The sequence below is a fragment of the Heterocephalus glaber genome, unplaced genomic scaffold, assembly GCF_053883595.1.
Source record: "Heterocephalus glaber isolate CG9 unplaced genomic scaffold, H.glaber_assembly_v1.0 deba00001446, whole genome shotgun sequence".
Taxonomy (NCBI): domain Eukaryota; kingdom Metazoa; phylum Chordata; class Mammalia; order Rodentia; family Bathyergidae; genus Heterocephalus; species Heterocephalus glaber.
In genome coordinates, this window is record NW_028258298.1 from 7,105,989 (window position 1) to 7,120,541 (window position 14,553).

Consider the following 14,553-nt stretch of genomic DNA (forward strand, 5'->3'; position numbering starts at 1 on the left):
CATGCCTAGAATCTCAGCACTTGGGAAGCTAAGGCAGGAGGACATGAGTTTGAGGCCAACCTGGGCTACATAGTGAGTTCGAGGTCAGCCTGAATGAGAGAGAAAGAGAGAGACCGGGGGGGGGGGGGGAGATGCTTCCTGCCTGGAAATGACTAGAGACTAGAGGCTTGTTTCTAGATTATCTTCAAGAATACTCTATGAACTATGGTGATCTCCAGCCTTTCTCAAAAGAATCCACATGCTCTATAGTCATACTCAGAAACTGCTTAACTGACTGGCTGGAAACTTCTCTCATTTCCTTTCTCATGGTGTGACTCCCATTGAGACATGGAGCAGGAATAGCAGAAAGGCTTAAGGATACAGAATTATGACTTTCAAAGTCTTTCCACGAACAACAAAGAAACCATAAAAACCATCAGAACAAATGGAACTCAAACCTCATCAAACAGCAGCCTGATGGGAGAAACGCAAACCATCCCCTCAACCTCTTCTGAGTCTCTCAAACAAATTAGAAGAAGACCTGGGAAGATGGACGGGTGCATCCCATGGCTTGGTCTCATTGTTACTGGATAAGAAGACGCAAAAGACAGGGACAATTTTCTTGTGGAAAAATCCACGTGCAGATGCACATTCCTCATAGCTGTGGAAAAGCCAGCTCAGTTTTTAAATTACAGTCTTTGGCAATTGGCATGAAAAGCAAAACAGAAACTGAGGGGATGGGGAAGGCGAGGAAGGGCAGAGAAGGGGACAAAGAGACAAAACTCCTTTAAGCTGTTTTTATTTTTGACTTCTATTCTTCCACAATTTTTACTGAAAATAGATCCTCCTTGCTTCAGGACAACCCAAGAAAATGGAGAGTTAACTTGGTTATGAGTTGGAAGGAGGCCGACGGCCCTGTGGACTTTTTCCAAGAGGTCTGGGGAGGTGTGCAGAGGTGTGCATTGAGAAATGGAAAAGAAAGGTGAGAGTCATCAAAGAATCTTCTATGGGAAGGGGAGAGGTTGCTAGTTTGTTTTCCAATGATTTACTGGGGACCAACATGTGCACTGAATTGTGTGCTTGGGCAGAGAGTAGAGGTTAAATATTACAAAACAAGTGTCTCACCCTTGCATTTAGGTGTAACATGATCACTAAGATGGTGAGGAGACATGGTCCTGTGTTCAAAACAAGGTAGAGCTATTGAGAACTACTGAAAATTAAGGAGGGAGCATGACTTGGATGGAGAGGCCTTCATGGGGACCGTGGGACTGGAGTGTGACATTGCTGGCCAGGAGAGAGTGAGAAACACAGGCAGAAACAAGGCAGAGGGTAGCGGCATGGTGTCCAGTGTGTGAGTGAAATGGAGAGATGTGGAGGCAGAGAAGGAGCAAGGACTAGGAGAGAGGGATATTCAAGGCCATCGAGATGGAAGCTAACAAGTGTTGTGATTGGTGAGTAAAGCATGGAAGCCAAGGACATGTAGTGACACCAGGAAAACAGGATGATGAAGAATGCACTCAAAGTGGGGTGCAGGACACACAAGAGTGCCAAGGAAAGGAAGCCATTCTATAGGAACAGAAAAGAAAGTGGAATTGAAAGTGACAAATTCAAGCAAGAAGAGAAAGAAAACCTTCGAGATCTGGGAATTGGTGTCACCTGAAGTCTGACCTGATTTCTGGCTTATTGCACAGATTAAAATCTGCCTTGAATTTTTCAAATCAACTTTTCTACTCAACGATTCATCTGCTGGAGGCTTTAATCCTACTTGAAAGCTATATTATAATCATGCAGAAGACCCATTTATTTTATAGCCCAAATTATGGCCATGGCTATAATGGCTATTGACTTTTTAATCAGTGCTTTTTTCTGTTCTTTTGTTCTAGCTCCAAGGGAAGAGCAGGCATACAAATGTTCCCAAGTTCAGGAGAGAATTCTTTCTCTCCAAAAGTAGGTGGGTGATCACTAGATTTTTCTGTAACTCTAAATGGCGAACTACACTTTGAAGCTGGGGGCTTATTATGGAAGTGGCTTGCAGCTCCATGTTTTCTGTTATGTCTCAGGCCTGGGAAGGGCTGAAGATCTTTATGGGTCAATACAGGCCTACCACATGGCAAAAGACTGGAAGTCCCAACCAACCATGTGTTCTCTTGTAGATGAAAGAGGAAGAGACAGAAACAAGCCATCCAGCAATTAGCCTGAGCTATGTTCTCATTGTGAAGTTATAGAGCAATAAGCAGTCTGGTCAATGCTAGCAGCCACAAACTGAGCCAGTGCATGGAGCAGTGTGTGGATTCATAGCAATGAAGACCACAGCCTTCTCCCCATTTGCTTCTCCATTCCTCTCTATTTGCATAGAAAAATCCCACCAGTGGCACCTGAAATACAAAGGACAACCTAATCCATTTACTACGGACTTTAACAAATGCACTCTAGGGAACACTGGGCTTCCAGGGGACATCCACTCAATGTAAGTTTGAAATTAAAACTAGTGTTTCTGGAGCAATTCCTGCTGCAAAGACAAAGCCTGAAGATGGAGACGGCCAAGGCCACTAAAGTCTGGCATTGTACCTGAGAGGTCTGAGGAGCCTCAAAGCCTTACAGTTGAAGTGAAACAGCGAAGTAAACCCAGAGCACAGTGCTTAGCACAGGACTGGCCTCAGTGAAAATCAACAATCAGTATCAGAATTTGAATCATTATTATACATGTAAGAAATATTCAGACTTGAAAATATGTTGGGCAGCAGATTACTTCCTATTCCTTCCTTTCCTCTCTAGCCACTTTATACTGCTTAGTCAATAATGAATTCATTTTTGTTGTCTGCATCCCCTACCTGAGTGCCAGGTCCCCAAGGGCAGGGAGCTTTGTTATGTCCTGTGATCTTTCCAAGCTCTAAGAACAGTTTCTTTCTTTCTTTTTTTTTTTTTTTTTTGGTACTGGGGATCAAACTCAGGTCCTTGCACTTGGGAGGCGAGGTAGGCGGCAGAACCACTGAGCTAAATCCCCAGCCCCAAAGAACAGTTTCTAATACATAGTACAGAATAAGTATTTGTTGAATGAATGAATGACTGAATGAATGAATTAATTAATTAATGGACTGGGCCAATATTTTCTCTTTCTTGCTAAATATACACCATTCCTTTTACTGTTCCCTAGGTGAAGAGAATCCAGGCTTTCTAACTAACTTCTCCCTACTCAACCACAGCTCCAAGTGATTTAGGTTTGGGGTGATGAGGAGTATAGACTATGTGAAGCCTGTGTTCATTCCCTTGGAGCGCACTAGACAAGAGCCCACCTATTCTGAGGCATAGGCTAAGAGCTTGTTCCCACAGGAGAGTCAAGGACTACATGCCACTCACAGAAGTGGCTTGCATTTTATTTTATAGACAGTCAGGCATCACATAACCAGGTTTCAGGCAATACCAGATGTAATAGGAAAAAATAGGAAAGAGGTTCCCTAATGTTATATCACCCAGTGCTGTCTTGACTATTTCAGTTTGTGTCAGTACACTCCATGATGAAATCAACTAACAAATGCATTATCAGAGTAGCGTCACTGCTGAAATGAGGGTTTGTTATTTTTTTCCTACTAAACATGACGCAAGTGAAAACTTAGCAGTGTGTTCAGCTCTGGTACAAGACACACAAACAGAAAAACATCTATAGGCAGCATGGAAAAGCTGGACCAGGCAGCTAGCCCAGCAGCTCACGTTCCTAAACAATTTACCCACCCCCCCCACCCCACACACTGAGCCTGATGCTTGCTGGCTGTGCCAGCTCTCGGCCAGTTGCTGTTCAGCGTGGCATGGCAGAGTTCTCTGGTCAGCGTGCCCTGAGGTGTGTCCTAAATGTGGGGCAGGGCAACTGTATTCTGAGAACTGGCTTCCAAAAGACAGCTTGAGGGAGCAGCCAAAAGACACAGTGCAAAAATGTGCCTGTTCAGACCAGCTTGAGGGCTGACAAGCTCAGAACTTCTCTGTGGTGGCAGGCAGCTTTATCAGCAGAAACTCATGCCCTGATTCTGACAAACTTGCTTTTTACTTTAGTGAAGGCTGACACCCTCTGGCTTTATGGAGTAGGAGATGAAAAATCCTATTGTGATTCCTTTTTAAGAGTCACCTAAGGGCTTTGCCTGGGGTGTCTGGTTTCAGGCAGTCCTGAGATCATTTTTTTTTTTTTTTTTGCCAAAGCAAAGAGACCTGAGTCTCCTTCCAGAGAACAGAGCTTTGCCAGCCATTGTGGAGATTTCAGGCTCCTATATAGAATGGCTTGAACAGTTTCTCCATTATGCGATGCTCAGCATGGCTGAATTCAACCCTAAATGGCCTCTTGGATTCCAGGAGAGCCTCCTAGGGTAGAGAAATATGAGCTTGCAGATTTTTTCCTGTAAGTCCCTGTTGGAAGGGGAAGGCTTTTGCTGGACATGACCCTGGCACAGACATACCAGTGTTAACTCACTTTCTGTGTGAAGCCTTTAAACAGCTCCAGGAAATATAGCCAAATGTCTTAGGAAAGACGTTGCCTTCTGCCTTGATACCTACAGCTAGCTGTCTGAAGGCCAGAGTACCAGCCAACATGTGGCTCTCTCTTTGTCGTGACCTCAGCCCATGGGTACTGAGGCAGATACCAGAAGCACACAGAAACCTCTCTCTCTGCCCCTTAACACATAAGGCTTCTCTCTCAGTGACTTGGTGGAAAAAGATGCATTTGCCCTGAACCTTCTCCTCAAATTTCTGGTTGCTGTTGAAAAGGCTGTGTGCTCTGAAGCTAGTTTATACTGGGCAAGCCTGGTACTGAATGCAGGTCTTTCAGCCAAGGGCTGGGCAAGGCTGTGCGTGCTCAGGGCAGAGCACAGACCTCTGGTCACCAGATCCAGACCTCCTTTCCTGAACGAGTGAGGATGCTGAAGGAGAATGTCCCAGTGAATGAGGGTCTGAGCCACAAAGCCCTCACCTTCCAAGAGAGACCCAAGCCCAGCAGGAGGAAAATACACCACCCAGACTCTGACCCAGAAGAAGCAAGTAGGCAATTGTCTTTGGTGTTGGGGCATGAGATTAGGACAAGTAGCAGTGGAGGGTTGGACGCGGTGACCCTGGGAACCACATTTCCATCTAACAGGCTGTGTCTATGAGGGGGAGTGGCTCTGTCAGCTACCAAACCAACTCAGGAAGCTTGCTCTGGACCATGCCCTTGAAAGCCTGCTGTACCGCCTACACGGTCCCAACCCACAGCTCTTTGTCCAATGGTCTCTGCGCTTAGCTCTGCTGGGGACCACCCAGTCCTCTTGTCTGACTTCCTGCTGAGAAGCGCACAAGGCTTAACTTCAGGGTTCCATCGTGGAGATGTCTTCCCTCTGGAGTTCTTTGAGGCTACTTTGGTAGCCACAGTGTGGGCCTAGGTTCTAGTCCCTGCTCTGCCATTACTCAGTTGAGTACTCTTGTGGCATGGCTCTGTCTTTCTGAACCTCAAGTTCTGCTCCCTTGAAAAGCACAAACAACAAACACTTGATGGTGTCACTGTGAGGATCGAATACACACTTGATAAATGGCAGTTTAAAAATGCACACTACACACATCTATCTCGTATTTCTATCATTTTTGTATCCCAACAATGCTTATCTTGGTTCAGTGAAGTTAAAGAGCTCACCCTTTTTTTTTATTACAGCAATTCTTTCTGGAATAAGATGGAATCTCAATGTTGTTTTAATTTGCATCTCTGGGGACCAGAGATGTTGAGCATTTTTTTATGTATTTATTGGCCATATGTATTTCATTAAAAAAAAATCAAATAATAACAAATGCTGGTGAGGCTACAGGGAAAAAGGAAGCCTTCTACATTGTTGGTGGGAATGTAAACTAGTATAACCACTGTGGAAGTCAGTGTGGAGATTCCTCAAAAAACTAAAACTAGAAGTTCCATTTGACCCAGCTATTCCCCTTCTAGGAATCTTCCCTCCAAAATTAAAGCCCTCACAGCACAGTGACACACACATACCTATGTTTATAGCAACACAACTTGTAACAGCTAAATCTTAGAAATGGCCTGTATATCCATCAACTGATGATGAATGGAAAGAAAATCTGGTTGTTACACATAACAGATTACTACCCTGCCATAAAGAAGGATGAATTTGAGGTGATTTTTAGGAGAATGGATGCACCTTGACACTATAATATTAAGTGGAATAAACCAGACACAGAAAGTTAAATATCACATGGTTTCTCTTATATGAGAAACCCAAAGTATAAATTTTTTCTAACAACTCGAAGAAAGATAGCCAGTAGGAAATGGGAGCTAAAGCTGTTGTAAAGGTATGAGGGGATCTAGAGTGAAGAGAAAGGGAGGAGAGACAAAGGGGAATAAAAAGGATTAAGATATGCTAAGTACATGTACCCACTCTCTGAGATAAATGTAAACATTATATACTGCAAACATGTATGTAAAATTTTTTTTAAAAAGCTCATCCAGGAAGTCCTTGGAAAGGAAGCAAAGCCCCACAGTCCTCAGGGAGAAGGACAGTATCATTCCTGCGGCCCTGGGTTAGTGATTCCTAAATGTAAATAAAGGATCATTATCTTTCAGAAGAGGAGGTGGTCTTTCTTGGACCCTCATTTGAGAACATGGCCTCAGAAGACAGAAGGGTAGTGCTCGGGGCAGCCTGCTGGTACATGATGCCCAGTGTTCTCCAGCCCTTCTTTGTCCATAATGCCACTTAAGTCTCTGCCCAGCTGGTCCTGGGCTCAGAGCTGAGTCGCCACCTCAGAGTAACCCATTCTATTGGGGTCACCCAGCCCCTGCTTCTGTGGAATCTTATGTCCCAAAGAGCCACAGAGGAGCTTGGCTCCCACCTAGGCCTTATGAGGAAGGTGCTATCCAGGGGAGCCTTTCCCCAAGCTTAACACTCACAGAAGAAAGAAAAAACCTCCAGGATCAGATTTCCTTTGCTCAAAGGTCTTGTTCTTGAATCCAAACAGCCCCTGAGCCTCAGGACCAGCCCTGCTGTGTGCAGTATAATGGGGCAGTGTTAAAAATATTATGTGAGCAAAGAGGAAAAAAGACATCTGAGCAAAGTGCTTGAGAGAAGGTTGGCTTTTGGATATGAAGGACTTGGAAAGGTAAGTGGCACTCGTGCCAGGCACAGCCTTGCGACCCTCATCACATCTGGGTCCTTCATTCACTTTGTCATTCCTGTTGCTCTGTGTCCAAACAACACAGAGTTCTTCATTTTTTTTTTTTTTTTTTGGTCCTGGGGATCGAACTCAGGACCTTGCACTTTCAAGGTAGGTGGCAGAATCACTGAGCTAAATCCCCAGCCCAACACAGAGTTCTTAATGAACTATTTATTATGATAAGGCCCTCAAAATAGGATTTTGGGGGCTAATCTTAGTGGAAATGCAATTTATACTGACTAGATTAATTGGGTGTTTGCCAAAATTCCCCTCCTCGATGGGTGTAACCAAACTGCACACTTCTTTAGTCAGATCTGCCATCACGTTTAAGAGGATTCCAGGTAGGAAAAAGAAAACAGCCTGTAATCCCAGCACTTGGGAGGCTGAGGCAGGAGGACTACCATAAGTTTGAGGCCAGCCTGGGCTACAAAGCAAGAACCTGTTTCAAGAAAGCCAAAAAGAAAAAGAAAAAGGAAACATAACATTTCTCTTAGGTAAGTGAACTTGAGAAGAAATGTGAGGCAGTGCTCAGACCCCTCTGCCCATTAGAGAGTCCTGCTCTGACATCCACATGGAAATATTAATGTGAGGCCACCCTTCCTCTCCTTAGCCATGCGGGTGCCATCTTGTTTCAGCCTCATCATTCAGCTTTGGCAGCCTTTGCTTTTGGAGTTCTGCAGGCCAAGGCCACTGGTTGCATTTATTTCCCTTGTGTTGCTCAGCCTCCTGGTATCATTCTTTGTGTACCTACCTCTGTTGGTAATTGAGCATCTTTTAGAAAAAAGAGATTGTTTTAATCACCTTTGTTTCCCTACAAAACTAGTTCCTGCCCCCCATCAGCTGATTGAATTTAACATCCCACCACACGTTCATTCATTCATTTAAGGTTTTACTGAATGTCTGCTATGAGGCCAAACATGTTTATAGGCTGAGAATGTGACAATGGCCACACAGACATCCTTCTTCTGTGGCTCTTACATTCAAAATGAACAGTAAACTGCACGATAGCTGAGAAAATGATGAATGCTAAGGAGAAAAGACAACTATGTGAGGGGAGCAGGCCTTGCTGGGTGCAGGGTCTTGATGAAAATATAATTTGAATAAAAACTCGATGTGTCTAATATGATGAGAACAGGGATTTATGTGGCTCCATAATTTTCTGTTGAAAAATGGCTGGCTGCCCTACATGGATATCAAAGTCCTCCCGGAAAGGCAGTTCATTTTTATTAGTTCTTTATCTAGTGAGAATTACTTTATGTGAGAGGATGGCATAATTAGCAAGAAACTCAGCATCTTTTGGATGTTTCAATGAGAAATAGTGAAAGGTGACAGTCTATTAAAGAATCAACCAGTTCTGCATATTTAGAATAAAGGTGATTTCCCCATCTGGGGTCTTAGACTCAAGTTAATTTAGAATTGTCATTCCAATCAAGAAACTCAGAATCCTGACACTTCCTAGAATCTGTCTTTGGACTTGTGGCTGAAATGGCTTTCAGGAAAGGACAAATCTCTCAGGACCATATAGGGGAAGTGGACAGGGGAGGGCATCTCGAAGGAAAACTTTTTTTGTTTTGTTTTGTTTTTCTTGCCTGGCAAGTGACCAGGAAATGCTTTGGTCCCCAAGTCCTGCACCCACATGTCAGAGAGAAGCACAGTAGTTAAGAGAAAAAGAACCATCAATTCTTGGAAGGTGGAATGTGGTCTTACTTATATGATAAAACCAGAGGGTCCTTTGCAGTCTGTAAGGGACTTGAGACGTTATCTAAGCCAGACATGCAAATCAGCACAGGCCTGAAGGCCCAAGCCAGAGAGAGCATATGTGGCTGTGTAAGAATTTTAATCGAAATTGAAAATATGACTCAGGGTATCACAACTGCCTTTCTATAACCTCCTCTAGGATATTGGGGATGACTGATAATTATTTTGCAGGCAGGCCAAAAGCATTTTAGGGTAAAAGATTGTTCAAAATTATACCAAGAGTGAGTGATTTTCATCTCTTTGGAAAAGTGGCACCTAATTCTTATCAAGCACAGGGCTGTTTGTGGTGTGGTTAAGGGCTTTTAAAGAGCTTCCTGGGAAGGAATCCCATCATTCCTCTTTAATTCATTTCAAACAAGGAAATAGCTCATTTCAAAGGGAAAAACTCTGCATTAGAGACCAGCACTCTTAAGGCTGCTTCACAACTCTGTCACATATGTGCTGTGTCAATTTAGGCAAGTGACTTATCCTCTCTAAACCTCAGTTAGGCAGTCTGTGAAAGGTAGGTATTTGGGGAAGACATAATTGGTTCTTCCTAAATGTAAATGCCTATAAAAGCAAACAGCATGTTTAGTCCTCATGGGGATCTCTGGAGAATAAACAAGATCACACATGTAAAAATACTCCAAAGTGTCCTACAGAATCAGGGCTACCATTCTTTCCTAGTGTTTCATTGATGGGAGATAAGAAGTGAATCTTTCTTGTGCCAACTAAAGCTAATTTTTCTGTTTTGTTTTATCCTCAGTGGAAAAGGAGGCCTGAGAAAATACTGAATTAAATTGACAAAGACTAGAGTTTCCATCCTAGTGAATCCATCAACTGTCAATGGTATTTACTGAATATCCACAGGGCTGGAAGAAAAGAAACAGGACAAAACTCACAATTAGAGACTACAAGGCAATCTGTAATTAGGTCCATAAATAGCTTCAGAGAAGAGGTTGTGGTCTGGAGGAGTAAGGAAAAAGGATCCTGAGGTGGGAGGAATTGAATCGGGCACTGACGGGTCTACTGGGTCATGACAGATAAAATAATTATTCTACTTAACGTTATCACTTCCTCTCGAGATTATGCCTGAAAAAGGATTTGAACTTGAAACTTCTTGATCCTCAAATGGGGGAGCTGAACTCTGAGATCAGGAAGGAAAAGCCCCCTTGTGCCCTGTGGTTAGTGTAGCGCTGTCATCATTGCCTCAAACTCCTGCAGGATAGTTCATGAGAAATAGGCTCTTTATTATCTCTGATTGGTGTTCTCTGAAGTGAGGAAGTTGTTATATCTATAAAAAGTGCATAGGAAAGGCTTTTATATTAAAATAAAAAATGATGCTACTTATACTTTGACTTTATCTAAGCCCCTTCATCCCTGTCTGGCCCCAAGAGAAGCTTCTCTGTTTCTATCTCTTTTTTTCCAGACAATGGAAGGAAAGATGATAGATAGATGATTGAAAGATAATAGGTACTTAGATTGATGATGGATCGATGATAGAAGGATGATAGATACATAGATGATAGACACATATCTAGACAGATAGTAGCCAGGTAGATAACAGATACATAGATAAATGATAGGTACATAGATGGAATTTGGTTTATGAAAATGGGAATAAGCAAGCCTTAAAAAAATAAGTGGTCCCTTCTGCTAACTTCAGGGGTTTTGTTTCAGGACCCCTGTCAGGTGCCAATATCCACAGGTGCTCCAGTTCCTTCCACAACAGAGTGTAGCACTCGTCCGTAACTTGTGCATATCTTCCCATAAACTTTAAGTCATCTCTAGATCATATCTAATACAATGGAAATACTATACAAATAGTTGTCATACTGTACTCTTTGGAGAATGGTGACAAAAAAATGTGTGCATATTCAGTTCAGATGTATGTTTTAAATCTTTTCAGTCAGCTGCTAGTTGAATCTATGGGTGTGGAAAGAGTGGATGTGAAGTACTTTCCAGCACTGTTGCCCCTGAAACAACCTCCCTGTTGTGGAATTTCTCAATCAGTGTATTAGATAAAACCGAATGTATATGGACTATTCTGCACCGAGGTGGCCACCAGTGGGCCATCTGGAGCACTTGTGGAGCCATCCTTTTCCTTCCAAGGTACTTTGGAACCCCACTCATCAACACAGCCCATAGGGGCCACTTCTAGTTTCCATTACACACCAAGACCATGTGGCAAAGGAGATGGAGCTACAACAAGGAGGCCAATTTCATTCTGAGTTGCAGCTTTGTCATCTAGAGTGGGATGAATGTCCAAGTCAAAGTGAAACTTGGTAGAGATGACAAGACTAAAATAGTAATTGTGCAGAGTTGGGAGATGAATTAGGAATGCAAAACCCGGAAGGCCCGCTTAGCAAGTGTGAACTGTCCCGAGAAATTAGCATAAGCCAAGTGGAGCTCCAGCCACTCAGAGCTAAGCTTGGTTGCTGGCCCCTCTCCGGCAGTGCGGGAGTGGTTGTGAAGTCTAGTGTGGTTGAAGGCTGCTGGGGGGGTCAAGGCTTCCCCAAGTACCTTTCTCACCGCCTTGAACCACTTCTCCTGACTCTGAGGCCTACGCAAAATCACTTTTCTTTATAAAGGTGTACCGGGGCTCATGCATTCATTGTCACATACATTCACTGTCACCAGGATTAATGTTGCAGAGCAAATGACCTGCCTCTGATTTATCCAGGCAGCATCTAAGAACAGTTTGGGCATGTATGAAGACTAAAAACACGTCTGCGGAAGGCAGGAAGGCCTAGGAGGGAGCATGGGAGCAGCCAAGAATGGTACCCAAGGCACAAGGCAAGAAGGGGCAAGCCCTGAAGTGGCAGAAAGGATGTCATTGTGGGTGAGGAAGTTGCAGGTCTTCTGCAGTTCAGCCCTAGCTCTCAGTGTTGGGGTGGGGTGGGGAGAGCACTCAGGGAACATGGAAGGAGATTATTCTAACACAAGCGCCCATCCTAGTGAGTGCCTCCAAAGTGCAGGGCAGGCGCTTCTGATATCTGAGAACTGCAGGGCTCTGAAGCTCACAGGGGCAGAGGGCTGATCACCTGTAATTGGAGTTGTCACTTTACATCTGGGTGGACTATTGGGTGGGGAAGGACTACCACAGGGACAGGTGCCTTTCTGCTTCACTCTGGCTTTGTGACTTGGGCTTCCCTGACCTGTGGCCCAGTGTTCTCATATTGAAATGGAAGTAATAATAATAATAATAATAACATCAACTTAACAAGGTTTTATGAAGTGTAAATGTGAAGTGACTAGAAAAGTTCTTGGCCCAGAGTAGGTGCTTACTAAATGTTAGTTGCTACTGGGGGGCTGATAAGAAAAGCAAGGTCAGGAAGTTGCAATGAACAATAACAACAACAACAAAACCCATTTTCCCTGCAATGTTACTTTCTGATGGCTGGATCTGTCCTCAGCCTCTCGCCACACGGGCATAGCTGGATGCTCTTCAATGGGAGTTCAAGCTGATAAAAATCCTGTGTGGCATTTGGGCCAAAATCGTGCCAGCTCCTCCCTCAGTCCTTGGGATGAGACTGACTTGAGTTCAGAACCATCACCTTGGGGTCACCCGAAGTGCAAATTTAGGGCCAGATGGAGATGACAGGTCACCTTGCCACTATCTGCAGTAGATAAAGTCAAATTTCCAGTGTTGCAGTTAGAAAAATCTTTAAGTGTAGGCTTTTGCTAACCTCTTAGGGGTGGTTTAAGGCAGTTCATCCATAGCTTTAATCCTTCCAAGAATCCTCACCTTTAAGATGCTTTAGTCTTGCGAGACAAAAGGCTGTCATGCTAAAATCCACTGAATGCTGAAACCAGAAATGCAGTGTATACACGCAAAGCACCTTGGGGAAGGGCAGAGGAGAGGTAAGGAGGTGATGTCCTCTCACCTGGGCCTTGTGGGTGCATGGGGTTTCCTAGAATACAGACAGGTGGGGTGGAGGTAAGACAGGGGAAGAGGGGTACAGCAGGCAGAGGGAGAAGGGGGAAACCCGTCCAAATTGTGCTTGAAGGCAGACTATACAGGAGCCATTTCACACTTACAGGGAAGATTTTTTGTCAAAATTGAAACAGAAAAAACTATTCTGTTGGAAAAGGCTGTCACACTTCTGAGCCTCCAGGCTACCCAGACAGCTCTGGAACTTATACCTCTACGGCTCCTGCAGAGCTGAAGCTAGATGTCTTCAAACAGGAACGCACTGGAAGAGTGGGTTACTGCCTCACCATCCCAATAGTGTGGTGGCAAAGTCAAGAGGACAGCAGAGCCCCTGTAAACTTTAGGCATCACCTCTAATAGAGCCTGCCCCTCCACCACCTCTGCTCACTGTAGGCGCGGTGTTTGACCCAGCTCCTTCATAGTGAGATGCCTGGTGATGCAGTTATCTACCACTGGGATGACCAATTATCCAGCACCCATCAGTGTGGAGACTGAGGAGACTGATCACCTAGGATATCTTTTTTTGTGTAAGTTTCAAAGGAATCTTCAGTGGAATAAAATGTACATGAACAGCACCGCAATGAATTCCTTCTTGCCTGCAATAGGCTGCCTCTAATAAGGCAGCGGTGTAATACTTCAAGTCTTTGCCTCATTATCCAGGAACAAATTTACACTTGTCTGAGGAAACATGCTAACTGTTTCCAATCATTTAGAGAAAGTGTGTCCCTGTCACCGTGGAACCACACGTGTGCAATGACAGTGCACACAGCACACCCACGGGAGGGAATAACAGCTCTTTTACTTAGAGAAAGGAAGGATAATGGTTACTTAGAAAGTGTCCCAGACAAGCTGTCAAATTGAACTCAGAGAGCTGGAGTCTGACTCCGGGACAGGGCTGGCTAGCTGAATTCCCTTGGGATTGGGGTTTCCTGCCTGCTAAACAACGATTCTTTGTTCCCAGTCTCTCTCTCTCCAATCTCTCTCTCTCTCTCTCTCTCTCTCTCTCTCTCTCTCTCAAACAAAACCTAAAACCCCCTACCCCCCAAAACAAAAAACCATGCAACTCTCCAAAGAGAGTCAGATAGGAAGCAGACAAAACATTAACTCTGGAATTTTGAAGAAAAAGAATTTTTAAAAATTAAGGGGACAGAGTAAGCTACTGCCTCTTCCATAATCATAAATCTTGCCTTGGGACCACAGAAACACACACACACACACACACACACACACACACACATTCAGAAATCATCCCCGCTTCTGCTAAAAATGCACTAAGGGTATTTCATCATAAAGAAAAAAGGTCTCCTGACAAAGTTCTTAGCAAGCTCTACTGTGAGACCTCCATAACCTTCAATTTTAAGGACTCGCTGGTGACAGACAGCCAGTGGAGACACACAACCTGCTGCATAGGGACGTTGTTTCTTCCTTCAAGAAGCAGGAGATGACCTCACAGTGTCACCGGCCTTTTCCTCTAGGCATACACGCTCCAGCCCAGTCTCCCTGACACTGCTCTGTAGAAGGTGAAACACACACATGCACACACATTTGTGACAGTAAAACTCACACACACACACACACACACACACACACACACTGATTGCCAAAAGCTCATTCCCTACAAAGTGCTGAGCCCCAAATCACATCACTCTCCCTCGCTGCATGAAACATACATACATGCATACAGTGTGCAGTGTTAGGAACAAAAGTTCAGTCCTGAGCATCTTTAAAAGTTAGGG

At 44.1% G+C, this 14,553-nt stretch overlaps 1 protein-coding gene and 1 long non-coding RNA gene across 6 annotated transcripts in view; one reads left to right on the forward strand and one right to left on the reverse strand.

Moving 5' to 3' along the window:
• Fli1 (Fli-1 proto-oncogene, ETS transcription factor) overlaps positions 1 to 14,553 on the reverse strand; it is a 134,439-nt gene that overhangs the window by 10,559 nt on the left and 109,327 nt on the right. The gene's annotated exons all lie outside the window — the stretch shown is intronic.
• On the forward strand, positions 133 to 13,946 carry LOC147827421 (uncharacterized). Its single transcript, XR_015452415.1, has 2 exons — positions 133 to 7,092; positions 9,650 to 13,946. It is a non-coding gene; the product is annotated as an uncharacterized LOC147827421 (long non-coding RNA).